This window comes from Pezoporus wallicus, unplaced genomic scaffold, assembly GCF_028554395.1.
Source record: "Pezoporus wallicus isolate ANWC-B61680 ecotype Strahan unplaced genomic scaffold, APGP_CSIRO_Pwel_v1 contig_4012, whole genome shotgun sequence".
In the NCBI taxonomy this organism is placed as follows: Eukaryota; Metazoa; Chordata; class Aves; order Psittaciformes; family Psittacidae; genus Pezoporus; species Pezoporus wallicus.
The window spans coordinates 1,251,518-1,271,950 of record NW_026637828.1 but is presented as its reverse complement, the minus strand read 5'-3'; the positions used below and the strand labels follow the sequence as shown (position 1 = coordinate 1,271,950).

At 40.6% G+C, this 20,433-nt stretch overlaps 1 protein-coding gene across 3 annotated transcripts in view; it reads left to right on the top strand.

The window, feature by feature from the left end:
- The window catches only part of SHISA9 (shisa family member 9), a 184,359-nt gene that overhangs the window by 56,509 nt on the left and 107,417 nt on the right, over window positions 1–20,433 (top strand). The gene's annotated exons all lie outside the window — the stretch shown is intronic.

The window sequence follows — 20,433 nt, the reverse complement described above, 5'->3', positions numbered from 1 at the left end:
AACACCTGACAGAAGTAGTTGGTACTCATCTTCTTGGGCTTTTTTATTTGAGATGAAAATGTTTTAGAAAATAAAACAATGATAAAAAGTTGCCTGGATATTTATACAGGAAACTTTCAATCAGTGCTTGCTTTCAGGTGGCTCTTGCATGGAAGAGCCAAAGGAGGCCATTGCCCAAGGCAGAAAACTGGGACAGTAGAACAGCCATTGCCCTCCTGTTCACTTTTCCTCTACCAGAGCTCTGAAAAACAGACTGGGGCTGCTAGTAACAATATACTGATGATTTTACAAACTGGGGAAGGAAGCCCTGACAGCCCACCTTACAGAATGCCTTTCCCTTCTACTGGGAGAGGATTAAGGCCATTAGAAGAAGGCGGTGGTTCAGAGTGTGAAGGGAAACTCCACACTGCAAATGCTGGAGCTTCCACAGGGAGAGGCCACTCTGCAGTGCTCACTGGGCTCAGCAGGAGCAGTGGGCACCCCAGGTAATGTTGCTTCCCACAAAGGGGAATGTGCTAGTGAGAGATTATGGACTGGTTCTGCCAGTGTAGGTGGGTGGAGGGAGACATGGGGCTACATGAGGGCCAGGGTTTACACCTGTGTCTCTCTCCAGAGACAGGACTTCGGGATCTGGTTGAGAGCAGAGGCTGAAGGAGGAGACATTCACAGCAGTCCAGTGCAGTTCCCAGAAGGGGTCTGCAGCAGTGAATGGGATGGGAGCCTGCTAAAGGCATTTATTAACAGTTGGTGCTATTCTAGTGCCGTGTATGGTACTGACACGATGGAGTAGGAGCCTACTGTTTTTTCAATAGTAATTTCACAGAGCTGGGAAGGGGGAATGTGTCAGAGGACGGTTTCTCCTGCTGACCACCACTGCAGTGTGTGGCTTGGCACACCATCCTTCAGGAGCTTGGGAAGGGCAGAGGAGCATGCTGGAGATGTGCAACACTGGCTTTTGCATCTTTATTTTCTTTTCCATGTCATGTTCTTTATGTCTCATGGGAGCTCCAAGTGATTAACCACAAACTCTGGTTGATGATCCTTTTAAAAGCAGTTTGCTGTGCTCCTGCGGAAAACCAGACTGTCCTTCAGGCAAAAGCAGCATATACAAAATAAGATGTATTTGCTAAAACTGTGCCTTTCCCACTTTGAAGCTGCCTGTAATTACATACCTAGGGAATAGTTTCATGTTTACGTTTTCAAGTGTATGGGTGGTTGTATTTAGCATAGTATTTTTCATCTTTTCCTTTCTTGTTACACTTTTTGTGGCCATAAATTACATTATATTATGTTACTGAAAGAATGAGGATTGAGGGCAAGTCACAACAGCCTTGAAACAAGAGGCCAACTTGTTTTGGTGGTGGCCAGCTCCTCTGAGCCTTCTGAAAGAGCTGCCAGCTGGCTCCCTCTTCCAGTTACTATTCAGAAGTAAGTCTGGCTCTTTCCCATGATGTCTAATGCCCAAAGGGATCTACTGACTGGTCTGACATCGCTTATAGGGGAGGAAAGCTGGCCAAGTGCCACAGCCTCTCCACCCTGCAGCCAGACCAAATGGCTCTTGCTCAATAAAGCTGGCTGGGGGACCTTGGGTTCAATTCTTCTTTTGGATTTAAAAGCATAAATTCAGATAGACTTAGCTGGTTTCACAGGAGGTCTTCCAGATTTACACCAGTTTTCTTGTGATCAGAAGCCAAAGTAAGGTCCAGAGTACATAAAATCAATCCAGGCTTTTGGTCTAAATTTATAAGGTTCCTTTATAAAGCGTTCAAGAAAGATTTATCCCCTGGTTAAAAATTCATTTCAGTTGACTTCATCTTTGTCAGCCATTGAACAACACCCTGAAAACCTTCTTTTGTCACTAACACATCATTTATTATTTATATATGTGATTACACGTGAACAAGACCACGGAAATAATTTCAGCTGTAAATTTGCTGTCTTCTTTCCAAAAAATCATTGTGTCTTTATGATTTTTTTTTAAATTAATTGATTGCTTTCACAAACAGTAATAATTTAATAATTTATATTTCTTAGGTTGGTAGCTAATTTTCTTCACACAAGTACTGTCTTAATACAACTATGGTTACACATGTGAGCTCCATATAATGACCTCAATGAACTCTGCACTGATATTAGTGGGATTTGTATGTGTTTCTGCAGGCAAAATGTATGTTACTAATTTTCGGGCAGTATTTGTTTCCACGTTTTGGTTTTCAGTATCTCAGTCATTAGAATTAGAGAAACTTAATGATGCGCATTACAGTTTAAGTCTTTGAATGCTTAAAGTTTTCTTTGAGTATGTTAATGTATTTCCTGGAAAAATCTCTGCTTTTTTATCAGATGCTTTAAATGTATGGTTAGAATAGATGCTACTTTGTGCTATAATGGACAATGTGCTAAATTCCTCTTGGGACAGAATTTAGGAATACTGGACATTATTAAAGAGATATGCTGTTGGCATGTCAGTAGGTCTGTCTCTTATTAAGGTTGCTTTACACTGCTTTATAAGAGCAGATTTTCAGTTGCAAGCACTGAGAAGCTTCAACCATGTGAGTTGTATTTTCTGTGCTGTCTGCTTCAGGCTACTAATTTTTAGCTAGAGAAAGTCCCAGACAGAGCAGTTCAGCCCTTAAAAAACGTTTCGTCTAGCTCAACAAATAGGTGGGAAGAGGGCACAGGAAATAGCAGTGGGGATGGAGAAATGCAGAAACCCAAGGGAAGGAACTAATTTGGAGCCAGTTACTGGGCAAGGAAATGACAGCTTTGGAAGATGGAGGAAGGCGAGGTACTGATCAGTGAGGTGTGTGTGCATTAAAGTTAATTACAGAGATGAGTTTAAACGGGAGTCCTGAAAAGTGAGCTGAAAGAGATGGAACTGAACAAGGAAACAAAAGCTGAGGAAGAAAATTTTTGGAGGGACAGGGCAAGCTTTGGAAGTGATTTCCAGGAGGACTTGATCCATTACCTTCCCATGGATCGTGATGAGGCTAACTAGCCTGTGGTCCTGTGAATCCTCCTTCTTGAAGAAAGAAGTGACATTTACTCTCTTCCAGTCCTCAGGAACCTCTCCTGATCACCATAATCTTTCAAAGATTATAGACAGTGGCCTTGCAATGACATTACCTGGTCCCTTGGCACTCATGGTCCCATGTCAGGTCCCATGGACTTCTGCACATCCAATTTGTTTAAATGCTCCGTAACCTAATCCTCTTCCACAAAGGTTGAGTCTACCTTGCTTCGGACTTTCCCAGGGGTCTCAGGCACTTGGGATTCCCAAAGGATGGTCTTACCAGTGCAGACTGAGGCAAAGAAGGTTACTGAGGGCAGCAGCCTTTTCCATGTACTTTGTCACCAAGTGCCCTGGCTGTGTTCAGCAGTGGGCCCATGTTTTCTCTTGCTTTCCATCTGTGCTGATGTATTTGTGGAAACCCTTCTGGTAGCACTCATGCCACTCATCAGATTCAAATCTTGTGGGCTTTGGCTTTCCTAACTCCAACCCTGCAAGTTTGGACAGTGTCTCTGTTTTCCTCCTGGGTCAACTGACTCTGCTTCCATATCCCGCATGCATTTCCTTTATGGTTGAGTTTAGTCAGGAGCTCCTCTTTCACCCATGCAGGTCTCCTGCTGCCTTTGCTTGATTTCCTGCTCACAGAAATGGACTCTTCTTGAGCTTGGAAGCAGTAATCTTTGAAAATGAAGCTGTTGGAACAGAAAACACACTGAAATGTTAAATGTTGCCTCAGAAAATCACATTATAGTTCTGACTATCAAGGTTTCCTGCCTTGCTCTCATTAAGCAAGGCACTTCAACCAAATTTTTCATAGTCATTAATTTCTTATTTTTGAGGTGTCTGTCCTGAGCTAATGTTCTGATTGACAGAAATGCTGAGCGCTATTTATTGCAACTGAATGAATAATGATCTTTAATTTGAACATGAAGAGCTTTATTATGTCTCTAAACACCATGTTCAGAGCATCTCAACAGTGCACCTCCAAGTGAGAGGATACTTTTGACCTTCATCTCTCTGTGCCTCAATTAAATGCAGCCCTTATCTTGCAAGAGTTTGTGATGTTAAATTAATTAGTCATTGTGAAGCCCTCAGAGACAGTAGTGATAAATGAGGCAGAAAAGTCAATGCAGGAACTATTTCTCTTCTGAGATGGTTTGAACAGTGCCAAACAAATAAAAATGGTGCCACAGACAGCATAAAAAGTGTATCAGATGGTTCTGAGCAGTGTTTTGTGAGAACTGCTTAAACTGCTGTGAGAACCCCACTTAAAAAGGGTCCAATGGAAAAAAGGGCTGAGAGATTATGAGCTGCATATGCGTGGAGAATACAGCACAGCTCCAGAGACTATCTTAAATTCTGGCATTTTCCAATTTTCAAATCATGATTTTGCAAAATTTGAAGTGTTTTTACATGTCGCTGTGACAGTGTATTTGATACTTCAGCAGAATAGGTGATGATAATAGGTGGTTTTGTTGTTGGTCACAGCCCTTCAGCTTTTCTTTACTTTGTGACTCAGATGGTTATTAATATGCTTTGATTATTAACATGCAGAGGTTTGTTCACTAATGAAACTACAAGAGTGTCTCTGATAGTGTAAGAAACAGCCTCATTAGAAATAACACATTTCTCAGACAAACACTGAACTCGGTATAGAGTTAATTATCCATGTTTTGTCTGAAGTGAAATATATATCTTAAATGGTCTCTAATCAAGTGTTCACTTAGAGCTTAACAATGTGCGCATATCTTGATTACTGAAAAAAATAAGGTAATAGAAAACGTCTATATTGCAAAGAAAACTACATATTTTCATTAACATAATGGAACACATTTTCCATAGAATTATGGTACTGTAACCCCTGCAGTTTTGTCACATATTTTATTCCATTCCTTTATTTTCACAGGTTTAAAGCTTGGCTGAAAGTCTAAGCTAGAAAATTATAACATGAACACTTTTCCCTGTTATCTTTCAAAAAAAATCAATTTTTTTTTGAAGTGCCAATTTTTTGAGTTCCAACTACATGGAGTTTTCCTCTAAAAAATGGGAAATGCACTTCTGATCATTCAAACAGCAAATGAGAAAGTTTCCTCCTATTCACTTCGAAGAGATAGAGAATTAATGAACTTCAAACCTGAGCATACAAGCCTTTTGATAAAAATTCTCCTGTGGTTAAACCCCAGTTGAAACTGTATAGCCAGCAAGCTGAGACTGAAATAAATGGGTGAGACAGTGCCCCCATGCTGCTGGACCTTCAGCACTTCTTGAGTTCATCTAAACTCATGTCTGACACTAATATGAGGTTGTACCACAACCTAACTTCTCTGCTAGCTAAAAATCCGCTTCCAGTTTAGCCATTGTCAGTACATAATCACTGTTTTTTTGTGCTGTCCCTTCTTCCTCTGGTGTATTTACATTGCACTAATATGTTCCAAGACATGTCTCCTCTCAGCCTTCTTTTGCTGAGCTAAATGAGCTAAACTGTTAAACTGCCTCACACAGAATAGGCTTCTTGAGCCTGTTCTTTTGGGAATGCCCTCTCTGCATCTCCTGTGTTTTGAATTCAACATTTCCGTAATGCTAACCAGAACAATAGCACAGAGAAAGTCTTTCAAACACTTTCCATAGCAACACTACTATTTCTCCTTTTCCAGCTGCAGAACACTTCACCTATACTTCCAAACACTGTACTACCTAGTAAAAAGCACATTTTCCACAGCTGTGGCAAGTGAAGGTTTGAAGTTATTCTGAATATAACATACCCATATCTTTCTCCTCATCTGCTGTTCCAGCACACTAGAGAAGATGGGACAGTACCGTGAAGCAAAACTGTCTGGAACACAAGCAATATGCAGTGCAACTCTGAACCAGACCTAAATTCTTCTCACTGGAGTCAAAACAGCTCATTCTTTATTGCAAAAATAGCAGAAAAGAACACATAAACACATAACCTACAGGAATATCCTGTAACATTTAAAATACCTCTGAAAATTTATGAGTACTGCCCAGTAATACTAGGAGCAAAATTCTATATATGAGCTTCCAGAAAGCCAGTCGCATTTCTGCCTAACACATTGGAGGGATAGGGAGTGGTTGGGCTGGGAGCAGGATTCAAGTTTCATTGCTTCTGTTAAGTTTGGTGTATCAGAAACACATATAGCACAGCTCCTTGGGCAGCCTGTCATGTCTGCACCTCAGCGTCCCTGAACATTGCCACTGGCCCCTCCACCAGCATCCACGGCAGGAACTCGTGTGAATTGTTTCTTGTGCCTGGAAGAGGCTTCATGACTAACTGCATCTTTTCCATGGGACCTTGCAATCACCACCACAGGAAGTTTACACTTTGCTGTCATTTATACCTTGAGAACTATTATTCTGAATTGTGACAACTGTCAATTTCACCTAATTAAGGAGGGCTTGATGTAGCAGGAAAAAAGAACATATTTGCACTTGTGCTCACTCCCCTTCACCCCCTCCCGACAAACAAATGCTTAATTTGACCAGATTCTTCATGAGGGAAAAAGTGGTACTCAGAGGCAGCTGGAACTTGAACCTTCCAGTTTTAACATGTCAGTATAAAAAATAATTTTTCATTAAGAACAGTAAGTATCTTGTTGATGTGTCAGGAACTTCACAGTCTGAGATATTGTTAAAAATGTAACCAGCCATGATGGTTTCAAGAGGGATCTGTATGTATGGCATGCTCCAGTTGATGACAGAAATAAATCTTTTATATACAATGTCAAAGACAGAATTCTGCAGCCTACACAGAGACAATGAAAAGCAGGATGATCCAAGGTGATATTTTTAAGTCTGTACCACTATTCAGAATTATGCAATCATTCATTTGAATTAAGAAAATGAGAGGTACAAAGATGAGAAGACTAAAGGAAGGTATAAGGTCTTCCCAGCTGCTCAGTTTATTAAAGGTACCAAAATCTGAAGAGGCAACACAAGTAACAGAACTAGAGAACAGTGAAGTTAGTGAACCATGAAAAATATGACTTTTTCTTTCAAGCCCATAGCTCTCTTTCAACAGCTGTGTGAAACAGTTCTCCTTTATGGGGGTTTTTTACTTTTTTAATGAATGGTTACTATTCTTTTTATTCTTGATAAAACCTACCTATCCTGTTGGCAGTAAGGGCATAAGTCTGCCTTTAGGAAAGAATTCTGAATGTTCATGCATTTCTTCTATAAAAAAAATCACTTTTTCAAAAACATTTTGCTGCTGTCAACAGGTTTTAGTGATTTTGTTTGAAGCCAGTGATGCTTTAGCGGGTTAAATGCAGAAGTACTTGTTAGTTTGGTGAGTCATGTTGGTGTTAGGGAGTGATGGGCACCTGTAGGTGCTGGTGGACCTGGACCAGGCACTGACATAGTGATACCAGGAGAGCAGTGTGCTCTGGGGGTGGTCCCATGGCACCCCAGGGAAACCTGCTGCCTGCAGCTCGTCCTGCTCCCATTGCACAGAGGCAGCTTTTGCTTGTGTGATATGGTCAGAGGAGTGGGGTTGGTTTACTGTCTTGCTCCAGCAATGGCAGTCAAGTGCAGGGCTGCCTAAGAGGTAACCCCAGACTGCACAAATCCTATGGATTGTGTATCTTAATGTCCCTTTTTCATTTCCCACCTTTTTACCACCACTTCCTCTGCCCTGATCTCCTCCACAACACCCACCTAATTACTTTTTCCCCAGTGCTCCCAATGTTGCTATATCCGTCCCAAATTTGCCAATTCTGATAACATTACCTAGGTAATTTTGGCCTTTCATGGCCTTAGTGATGCAGTTACCTTGCTGCCTTGCAAGATGTTACTCCCCAAAGATCTTTGGAACAGCTCCCCATTTTTCCATGAAGCTGCTCCTTCTGTTCTATTTCTCACTAACTCCCCTTTAACCACCTGGGAACCCAGCCATACTGCACCACAATATCTGTAACTTCAGTTGTTTTCTCACACTCTTTGCAATCATGTTCAGCACTTCCTCATGTAGTGTCCAGCAATTTTCTATATCCTGTTCCCCTACCTAACCTCAGGCCAGGGCTTAGGAAGTTATTATTTCTAGTGTTGACTCCCTAAGATAGATTTTCCATATTTTTTCTTCCTATCCTTCTGTCAATTCAGATGGATCCTCTTTAGTTCCCTTAATTTTCAAATCCAACCGCATCTTCTGCCTATAAGCTTTGTTCCTTACTTACCTATCTCCTCACTCAGCTGATTCGCCTGTTCCCTGGATTAGGGATGTTACAGGATGAATTCTTTCTCCTTCTCCTAGCAGCCTCTTAAAATCTGACGACAGTTGCTGGCCTGAAGGAAATTTAGTTAACAACAGAAAGGCTTCAGCAAAGAGAGTTGTTTCATTGTCAGCAGAAGCAGATGGAAGTGCTTATCTCAAAAGCAGTGCTGGAGCGCTAGTTTTTCTTTGTACACATTCTTAACCAGCTGCTTGAGTACCAACTTCTTGAGTACAGCACTACAGGCTCTGAGCAGAACTGTGTGCTTTTACATGCAGATTACGGGGAAGACATGGCACTGGTTTAAGATAAAAAAGATTAAGTGTCCTCAACATGAAGCATTTTGTCCACATGTGAAGCACCCTTTTTTTCTCCTGTATTTATAAAATTCATGGCTCTTTAAAGGACTTCAAGTTAGGAACCCAAAATCTGACATATCCAAAATAACTAGAAACTCTACAGAATTTGCTAATAACAGTGAAATATTACAAACATATTCTTATGTACTCCCATCACAGTGTGGGGCTCAGACAGATACAGCACTCCACATTACAGCTTTTTGTTGCTTCATATTTACTCTCCACTCAAACCTAGATCCAACCAGCACTGTAAATCTCTGCTGTGCTGAGTTGAACACAGCACTCCAGCAGCAAGGAGAGGGAGGATCTGCAGAGTAGGAGGAGGCAACACAATGTTTTTGGAAGTAGATGTCATACTGATAGGACTACTTAGGTAATTAAAGTGAGCAGGGGAACTGAGGTGGTAATGCAGGCATCAGGATGACTCCAGTGAATTTGAGATTGTTATATTGTATTAGGATGGGATGTGGCTTGTTATTTTCCCCTTTTCAATGCTCCCCCTCAAATTTATACAGAATAACAAAGATTCATTACTAAGATTTCATTAACATCTTTTTGCTGTAAGCACACATTTTGAAAGAAGAAAATTGTAACTTTTGGATGATCTGTAATGTGGGTTTTGATGATTCAGAAATTTCAATTGGTTTCATACAACTGAAGTCTCAACAGTATCTATGTTTCACATAGAACCATATATTTCATTGTCCACTCTGCCTAAATATTCTTTTCTCATTTAACAACCAGTGCATTTTTTCCCCATTAGGTATGGATTTACCAATGCAGCATGTACTCCTTTGCGTCATGTCAAAGTGGAGCAGCTATGAGATGGTTCTGCCTCTTATTCAGATGAGGCTGCATGCTACTCTGCCAGTAATTATCCAGAGCTACAAGCGCATCCCCTTTTTAACTGCAGTATTGAGTTTTGTCATATTTTGAACAAAACTGCATTAAAATCCCACACTCAATGCAGGGTAATGCTGTTCTCATTTTACTACCATGAACTTCTTAGAAATTCAAATCTCTTATTACTATCCCTTATTTACATTGGTCTGGGAGATAAAAATGGAATTGAAAAGAAAAAAAGAATAAAATAGATTTTAGCGTCTTATCTTCAGATTCCCCAGCCCAAATCTGCCTCTCAGTTCTCCCAGCCTGCACAAGAGAAGACAGCTGGTATAACAAGGGAAGTTTGAATAGGCTGGCTGCAACGTGAATGAATCCAGAGGCACCTGAGGCTTTAAAGCTTCATGACAGCACACTGTTCTCAGGCACCTTTCATGGGGCAGCCATGGTATGGTAATGGGGATGGTTGCAGCTTTGCCGAAGGCAATCCTGCTTCTTCTCTAAAGTCAGCTAAAAGCTAGATCAGGAAACTCCAGAAAAATGGCTCATTGGTAGGCGGGAAAACTGACATTAGCATTGAGTTAGGGGGCCTTGGATGAAACAAACTGCCACCAGAGGTTATAAGGGGCTGGAAGCTTTGATGTAGCTGGAGCAGGGCTCCTTTGTTTTCTGTTTGTAAAAAGCTCCTCTGTGGAGTTTTTGTTTGGGTTGTTAAAACCTGTTTAACTCAAAGAGCTGACAATAAGCACTTGGGAGAAAAACTGTCTCTTTGAAAGTCTTTTTGCTGCTCAACTGCATTGTCCAGCCCTGCCAATTTCTAGCTCTGTTAGCTCTCACTGCTCCAAAGGCTGCTTAAGCAAACAATTAAGCTTTGCTGATCACTCTGCACCACAGTGGCAAAACACAGGTTCTCCCTATAGCATGAGAGAGAACCAAAATACAAACACTTTTTTCTCACTGTTCCCCATGACATGATGTTAGGGAGCTTGAGTTTTCTGGTTTTAGTAGTCTAGTTTTAGTAGTCTTACACTTAATGTTCCTTGAGCAAGGCCATCTCCATTGAGTGCCTAGCAGCCAGTTTTGATCACTGATCAAGGTTGTTACACGCTACCCCCACACCAACTGATTTGATAAGTTTTACTCATTATTTCGGAATTAAACTAATGTGGCCTCTGCTTCATGCTCACTGCACTGGCTGCCTCTTTCCTTTGCAAGGACCTAAATAATGGCCACAAGTAACTGGCTCAATACTGGCTTTGTGTTGTGCATTTAATCCTGAAACAGGAGAAAAGTTTACACACAGCATTGTGGCCAGAGAATATTCACTTGTTAAAGTGGTCCTTGCGATCCAGGTGACCTGTGTGGCAGGATGACTGCATTTTGTGTCAGCTGTGAGATGGGGCACCTCCAGCATGTGGTTTAACTCACGAGCATGTCCCTCTGCCATCCCATTCCTACCTAAGGCAGCCTCATAGAATAACATTTGGGATGTCTGTGCAAGCAGAAAAGAATTTGCTCTAAGGTGTATGTCACAGTGTGCATTACCAAAACTTACTACGGTGAAATAGCCCCTAGATCAGGAATTTGGTGTTCTAGGTTCAAGGTACAGAATTAAAAGGCAGTCTGGGAAGCTTATTGTTTGTTCTGTTCTCAGAAGTCCTCTGGGGAACTGGTGAAATCTTTGCTTCTGTGAAACTATAATGACTGAAAGACAAGCTATATGAGAGCACCTGATTTTATATGGAAAAACATCTTTGAAAGAAAGGGAGCCAAACTTTGGTGTTTTTCAACCAGTTCGAAACTTAATATCTGATAAATTTAATCTCTGCTAGATTTTAGACTGCCCTTTGCTTTCAAGCTGAGGTATCTAGAATAGTATAATTCCAACCAGGTCTTATGGCCTGCCCTCCACACTCGCCCTACTCCAGTTTACCAAGATTGCCATGGCTTGAAAGTTGATGGGCACAGTGTAAAGAGCGAGCTTCTGCTTCCTTTGGTACTAGCACCACTTTTTAACCCACTAACAACAGTTAACATAAAGAAGCGACTGAGAGTGAACTTTCTATGCTGTAATTCTCTGTGTAAGTGAGAAAAAAAGGCCTTTGGAGGTTGTCTCTGTGCTCAAGGTCCCGTGCAGATTTGGAATCACAGCTAACTGCTCTTACTCTCCTGGCAGCTAAACAACCTATTCCCACTGTAGAAGACACTGCATGGAAAGTCATTACATAGCAGTTGTTTATTAAAATAAACCAGAAATTTTGCTTAATACAATTATTTTATGCTGCTTTTATCTACCAAGAATGGCAGCACTTTTTGGAACATTTGGAGAAAGCAGGAGGTGTTTTGTGGGAAGTAGTAATGAAAAATTCATGAAGGATTAAAAATAGTTGGATTTTTTGGGTTTAATTCAAAATCTCTTTATATTTCCTTTAGTTTCCTTCCCTTCCCTATTTATATTGAATATAAACAAAGAACTTGTTCTAAAAAAGTTAGATGAATGGGAATGAACTAGAGTGAAATGAGAAATAAATCCAATAACTTCCAATACAGGTGTTAAACTCTAGACCCTATATCTGCACCTAAGTGCCTAAGTGGTGTCGTTCATTCAGATATTCAGACCATCCACAGATTTATCCACAGTTGCAAGGAATTTGTAGGTGATGAATTCCTGGGGAACCTGTCCATTTCCATATTTTTACCTGAGAAATGATGGTGTGAGACATTGTGGTTGTGTTTAGCTTCATGTGATCCTTGTGCTGAGCCTGCATTCCTTCCCTGTCACACTGCCTGGATAAAGTGTTCTTCTAACACAAGGCTGTGGAGACTGTAGGGGGAGGGATAGAGAAAATGCAAGAACAGAGATAATTGATGTTATTCTGAATCATGTTATCTGGAAGATCTCTCCAGCTCTAGCCCACTAGATGATACCAAACGAGCACCTGAAGTGCAGTTCACTGGTTCAGGCACCCTAACACACTCTTTTACAATTATTCCTCTCAATTTACCCAGGCATTTACAAGCCTTCAGAAGACTGCAGAAACAAGGTAGCAAGAGAACAGAGAAAACACTGTCACTCCTCAAAGGCATGTAACGCCCCTACAAGACGGCCAATCCATTTTGGGCCAGGTTTACATGATGCCAGAGTACAGGGTGACAGGAAGATGTTGGAGGGCTAATTTCCAAACTGGTACCTCTTTCTACGACTACATCTAGGTGCCAGCACCATGTCCAGGGTGGTTAAGCCTCAGAGAAGCTAAGCAAATGGGCTATCTTTGCTCTAACTTTCTTCTATTAAAATAAAGTTTCATGTGGTCACACCTTATTCTTTCAACCCCTAAATTTCAGAGGGGCTTCAGGGTTAATCTTATTTTTGCTTGTTTTCTTTTTCTTACTATAAATGCGGTGAGCAGAAAGATGTTGCCATGGTGAGATTTTATAATGCGCTAAAAGCAGTTGTTACAGTTATGTACCACAGAGCTACTTTCACTTGTGCAAATTGTAGAAATACATGAAAAATCACCCCAATGAAGTAGTAGTCGACTGTCTCAGATGATTGCAATACTTTAAATAAGTACAGATGTCACAAACATTTTAGCAGCCACTCCATTGTGTGGCTTGTACATAAGACTTGTACGTTTACAGCTGGAAAGGGAGAAAATGGTTGAACAAAATTAATGCACCTTATATCTAAAATGTCAATATTATCTGAAGTCCAGCCTTGTGGCAAACTGAATTAAAAATTACAAATGCAAAATAACACAGAGTTCTTGCAATCCAAGTTACATAGAGTATCCACTGCTACTCTATGTGCTGACGGCATTTTTGTGTAGACCCATGTGAAATGCAACAGTTTTGCTTTGAGCGCTATTTTGCCACGGCAAAAAGCAGAGTTTTCCAAATTACTGAGGTGTATCATCACAGGTCCTTCCCTAGTAAAACAGTAAGCTGGGGGCCAGTGCTGCACTTCAGCTGAGTGGGTGCTGCTCTGAAAAGGAGGCTATGGAGCAGTCCCAGTGTCAGCAGGCTCTGCCTTCCATCTGACTGTTTTGCTGGCATCTGGAATCATACCTGCCCCAATTATAAAGAGGATTCCTTGTTTGCTTGGCAGGCTCATGGTCAAGCATGTGAGTACCCAAAAAGTTCTAAGTTTCCTTGGGTCTGAACTTGAAGGCTCACTGTCTGCAGAGCTTTTAAGTCTGAGAAAATTCTGGGGCTCATCTTAAACCGCACAGGCTTGTGCTATGGAATTTCTCCAAGAAGTTACAGCACTTAAATCTATGGCACACCTGTAGCATGTCCTGCTGAGATAGAGCTGAACAGTTCCCACTAGAGAGGATAAACTTTAATTAACATCTTTTTAAACAAATGCTCTAAGCAGTTACAGTAAGGCTTCCTCACCAGCCCCAGAAGGAACTATAACCCACCCTGACTTTATCACTAGCTGAAATGCAATGCCATACCATTCTGAGTCCAGTTGGGAAAGAGGAAACAAAGCTCAAAACAGTCTTTTCAGAGCTGGATACGGTTATAGTCTGAAGAGGGCTGTGCAATTGCTTTCTTGTTATGTGAGTGCTAGTGTGTGCCAAGCAGTGCTACTGGAAATAATTAACTCCCTGAGGTTATGGACTCAGCTGCGCACCCACGTGTGCAGGGGCAGCAGCAGATAGCAGCCCTTCTTGCACAGGCTGCCTCCACCTTGGGGAATGTTTGCGTAGTCTGGAGAGAAAGGAGTCACACTGATTTCCTTCCTTTCATCAGCACTAACTCTTGGCTCCACATCGTCACAGTGAGGCAGCCAGCTCACTTTGTCAGTACTGAAGGAAAAACCCACAGCAACCCACAGCCTTTCACTTTCACAGCCTTTCACAGAATCTGGGACTTCAGAAGTTCCAGCAGAATTAAGGCAATTTGTACAGAATTTATGGGGATGATGCATGAAGGCCCCTGTATCAAACTAAAATCATGTGCATATACACAGAGATATATACATATAAATACATACCTTAAATGTATTATCTACTTTATATCGTATTGTGTCTGTATTTCTGGAATTTACTCATATTTCAAAAAATCACACAGATATTTGAAACCAGCCTTTCAAACATGAACACTATACTACCTGTTTTGAAAAAGGTGATTTCAGAACCGACCTAAAACTGTCGCACTTTTCTGCTAACATTTCTAAGGTCCCTGGTCTGTATCCTGTATTTTAGAATTCTGAAACAGTGGAATTAATAAAAAATAAAACAAATCACTGGTTACAATTGCTTTCGATACTTACGAATCATTTAGTTCAAAAGCAGGTACTCAGTTAGTGACTGTATGGGTTATACCTTCTGTGAAGACAAAACCTAAACACTAATTAGTGTTAGTAAGTTGTGTTGTATAGAAAGGTTAAATGTCCTCCAAAGGATTACAGGTGGGGATAAATATTCCTGAATGCCTGTGCTCAAATGTGGTTCCAGTGTGGAAGGAACAGAGGTTGCACTGTTACCGCAGTCCAGTGATGCGAGACAAATGTGTTCAAAAGTTAATAGCTAAAAAGAACAAAACTATCATTTTAGGCATAGGGATTGTTTTACTCATATATGATGACTCTATACAGATTCAGAAAAGTCATCATACCTACGTAACCATCCCTGCAAAGACTGCTCCTACTCTAGCTACAGCCATCGGGGATGTGGCTTTGCTGGTACAGTTCACTGGTACTCCCATACCAGAAGAGTGCTTCTTTGGTAAAGCTTTGGTTTATATTTAATATTTAGCATTTGGAATCTGGATAATGGCAAAATATTTCTATAATTATGAACCATGGCCTATGACCTCTCTTCTGCTATAATCAGTGAAAGAAGACTTCTGTAGACCAGCCCTAAGAGGTCAAGGCACAGGATGAAGTCTTAAGAGGTCATTTCAGATTCTACCACCGGACAAATAGGAAATGTTGCACTTAACAATCTTCATCTAACATAAATGAGAGAACCAAATGCACCTATAAAAATGAGTCACAAATCCTTTTAGTTTTCAGAATATATGCAAATACCATCAAGAAATTCCAAATAAATATATTTTGAAATATTGTGAGGACATCGACAGTTTGAGACACAACTTTTATCTACTGTCTTTTTACTGACTATAATGGAGTGGCAATTATTTCTCACAGTATGGGAAAGACATTCTCTATAGAAGATGTGTATAATGATTATTTGTTTAAAAACTTGCACGTATCCCAGTAAACTGCCTGAAACATTTAGTATAAAAATGTAACACTGTAAACTCTGAGAAACAAAGGAGGTTCATGTCAAACCAAGGTCATGAGTACTTTTCTGATACCAAGCAGAGAGACCACAATAGGAAGGCTAGCCATAGCCCTTCCCTAAATTGTCCTAATTCATGTAAATCTCCTCCAATATTGATCCACACAGAAAAAAAAGAAGAAAAAAAGGGAAATGAGGCTTATAGCTATGCATTGTTGAATGATATTTTAAGGTCCTAACACCATTTTACCCTTCCTGATTTTTTGCAGTCTATGTTTTGTCTGAATAAGTCCATCTGTACAGTGCTACAGCTAATAGGAAACTGGATCATGTCTTTTGAAAGCAATGGGAAAATATGTTTTAAATTCCACCTGAACACACAAATGCTAACTAGCAAGAAGCAGAAAATACAAATGAGTAAATCAAAAGAAGAGGAAAGATAAGGTGACAACGACAGTTTTGTAGAAGAAAACTATACTCAGCAGGGGAGGAAGTTTTCAAAAGTTTTCAGAACTTGGTATTTCTTTATGAAATATGTATAAGCTGTAACAGCCCAATTCTAGCTACACACAGCTGTATTTGAAGTATTGAACCAAGGACACTTTGGAGTTACAAGAGAACAGAAGCAGTTGGAACAGATATTCAGAAGTGTGAGTTGATAAATTTTCTTTATGGCCACAAGTTTCAGAAATGGCTGCACTGATTTTTTTTTTTTTTTTTCCAAAAAACACATTTAAAATAAGTAACTTCTGAAAGAGAACTTTCCATACAGCAACCGAGCTCAGCAGCATTAGGAGGCTTAAGGAAGGTCAGTTGAATTACCATTCCAGCCCAAGATGCACTATAGTGGCTCAACCCTTTGCAGCAGTGCTGGGTGCCGCTACATGCACCGCCTGCCAGGTCTCACAGCCTGGAGATCTGCATGGGCTGAGTGGAAAACAGCTTCTTACTCTCATTTACAAACTACCTGCAAATTATGCCCTTTGCTCTGTGACTGCTGAAACCACAGAACTACAGGGTAATTCAATTATGGGTTAGGATTTAAACAGTCTGTAATTTTAACCTTACATTTCCAACTCCCTACATAATCCCTCTAACATTTACTTGACAGCATACCTTTGTTAAACCGGCTGTGGGTCTAGCTCCTCAGGAAGAGAAAACACCCAACCAGAGCTGAGGTATATCTTCCCCGGTTATGCTTAATAGGTGCTGCTTATCTCTCATGCCCTGTGTCACTCTGGAGGAGGGACAAATGGGGTACTCCTTAGTTTCATAGAATCATAGAATCCCAGACTGGTTTGTGCTGAAGGGACCTTAAAGCTCATCTAGCTCCAAGCCCCTGCTGCAGACCAGTTTTTTTTTCACACAACTTCCACTAGACCAGTTTGCTCCAAGCCCCATCCAACCTGGCCTTGGACACTGTCAGGGAAGGGGCAGCCACAGCTTCTCTGGGCAACCTGTGCCAGCATCTCACCGCCTTCACAGGAAAGAGCTTCTTCCTAAGATCTCATCTAAAACCTAATATCTAGTTTGCCCAAGATCCTTACTAATATGCTGTTTCTGAAAGCCTTCCTTTCTGTGCTGTAGGACAGACTCTTTGATGTCTCTTTTTCCTCTGTTGTGGAAGAACAGCACATGTACAAGAACATGAAGACAAGAAATAGCATTGAAGAAATTGTAATAGGAAAATGGAGTACAGATATGTTCTCCACTGCAAAATGCAAATCATATTTTAAGATTACTGTTGTTCTAAAGCAATAACCCCTTTAAAAAACTATTGAATTAACCACATTTATACATGCATTCAAACACATGCAGGCACAGACAGGAAAGAGAAATATATCACATCTAAAGAACTGCTCCACTCTGTCTCCTGTAGCTACTTTTTGCAATTGCTTAGGCTAAATCCAAACCATGAGACTTAGCATACTATACACAAGTATTTATGGATACACTATCTATTCTCACTGTGACGTACGCACACATTTTTGTGCTCATAATTCCTACACATATGCATTAGATATGTGCCCTATTTTTATCTTGTCATACAAGTAAGGAGAATTGCGAAGCCATTTCCCTGCCAAACGAAACAGTGAAGACAAAAACATTATCTCTGCAGCCATCCATCTTGTGTGCACTTTGGCAAGGCTTTCCAATATTGCCTTTTCTTCTTTTTTTCACCCTTTTTTTTTTCAACACTGTGTTTTAGCAATTTTGAAGTATTTTTACAAGTGGCAAACCTGCCCGTTCCCATCTCGCCAGCGTTGAGTGTGTTTCCATGGCTACGGTGGGGTGGCTGCCACGGGCTGGCAGGAGCTCATGGCTGCAGTGGGGGGCAGGAGGTGCTCACCAGCATCATCACTATCACCCTGGCTTAGTCATTACGTGCAAGAAGTTTAATTGAAAATTAAGTGGGTTCTTCTGAAGTGAGCTGTGTGCCAGTGGATTAATTTTGCAGGAGCAAGAGTTCTGACTGCAGGGGGAGAAGAGAGACGGACTGAATAAAAGTGTGTGATGATTCAGTACTGGTGCAGATTTCTGTAACATTGATTGGAATCAGGATTACAATGGGATGCTGCTACCAGATGGGGCAAGTGAGCAAACCCACGTTGAACAGCACAGACTGCAGTGCCGGGGTGTGGGTTGTGCTGCAGCAGCCCTTTGAAACAAAGGAGCTGTGGCACGTTGTCTGCCACTGCTTACACAGGAACTCAGCTTGGAATTGATCCATAAGGCAGCAACGCTCTCCCTGAGATTCCCTCCAAGAAGTGCACCAGGCAAATGAGTGTGTGATTTTGTACAATGCACTGAATATTTGGTATCTTCACGAAAGGTTTTGTCAACCAGCTGCACAGGGAGCCACGTGATTCTTTCTTTGCCCTAAGGTTTCTTTTCTCTGTGACCAGTTCCATTTTTTCCACCAAGTTTTAGTGGATAGTAAACTGTAGCTGGATGGCAAACTCTTGGGGAAGACATTACAAAACCAAATGCAATGAGCCTTCAAAATGGCATGGGACTCCTAATTGCTCTGGCAATACTTCTTCCGGTATTAGGGTAAGTAATAACAACAGATTGGAAATGCTTTTGAGCAGAGCAAGGAAAAAGAACTACTGCAAAGGAAATGGATAATGAATGCTGCACTAATAGAGGGTTTCTCAGCTGCTTCTTCTTGTGAAAAAAAAATGTTATAACACAAGTTCTCCGTCTTAGTCAAACAGACCAATTCAAATAAGAATTTGCATTGGCTGACAATAATCAATATTTACATCTCCAGCCTACTTTATAGATGCCCCAGAGTAAAGTGTATAGATAATTTAACTCTAAGAGCTACAAAGAAATTCCATGAAGGCACTGCAAGTCATTATCAAATCAGGATTTTGCCAGCCTTCCAGCATCCTCCACTAAACCCTAAGCTTGAGTACTGGCATAGCTGCTTGCTGTTGGACAAGAATTAGAATATGTATTTATTTATTTTTTTTTTGTCCTTGCAAGCACCTCCCCAGCAGAATTTCTGGGATCTTCTCACTAATTTTATCATTTCCACTTTGAATGCAAACTGCTCACTAGATGGTTTCCAAAATACATAAAAAGTCTGTCCCTGTTTGAGGAGCTTGCAACTGAAAGACATCATTGAATCTATTTTAGAGGAATTAACACTGGACAGTTTATACACAGTCTGAGTTTAATGTAATCCAATATGAAATAAGAGTCAAATTAATTCCTTGTCATTAGAAAGCCCAGCACTAACATTGTATTTATGTTTCTAAAGTTGGAGCTTTGTTCTTTTTATATCTCCTATTTCGGTTTCAACAAGCCATCATAGTTCTTAGAGCAATATTGCAGATGTCCTTTGTGCAACATGACCCAGCCTCAACCTCTTGCATTGCCTTTGACAATCAACAGTGAAATAAATATATATACATGTGACTCAGTATTGTAGCTGTGACTAGTGTGCTAACCTCACTCATTCTGTCTACGGTCTGTCTACCGTAGTTATTTCTGGGGCACCACACTATCTGAATGCTAAAAATTGTCCTTGACAGGAGCTGAACCCACACATGCTCAGTTTCTGAAGCAGCAGCATAATTCCTGGCACTAGAACACCAGTTCTAATTAAGGAAGAATGAATCTTTCTAAACAAAATAATTGACCAGCATGGCATCCCCACATGTGAAGTGGGTTTAAACCAAAGCCTGGTTGCAGTCTTCAAATCCTGGTTAGTTGAACCAAATCTTCCATTTTTCTTCCCACCCCCAGAACTTATTTTTCCATTCTAGGATCAGGGAGGGGACCTAAAATACCATCAAATATCTATTTCTCGTAGGTCTGAAACTAAGAAATGCAGACTGAGGAGTAGTGCAACCTATATAATTCAAATTTCATCTAACACTCCATCTAACTGGGTACTTATCTGGACATTGTTTAGATCCTCATAGTAGTATTTCTTAGCTAATTTAAATTTGAGAATATGCTCAGAATCCTAACATGTTTTATCTTTGAGAATAGAAAACACAGCCAAATAAAACAAATACCATGTTTGGCAATAAAAGCATTGGTACTTTATAGAGCATATTGCCCTAAGTTCAAACGTGATCATGTTCTGAGGCTAATGGAAACATGAATGGAAAATAGGCAGAAGCTGTGCTCTTATAATTTTAGTACACTCTAAAACCAGTTATGTGTGTGTCATTACTGAGGAAAATTACTTGGCTTCACAGACCTCGTCTTTGCTCAGAAAATGA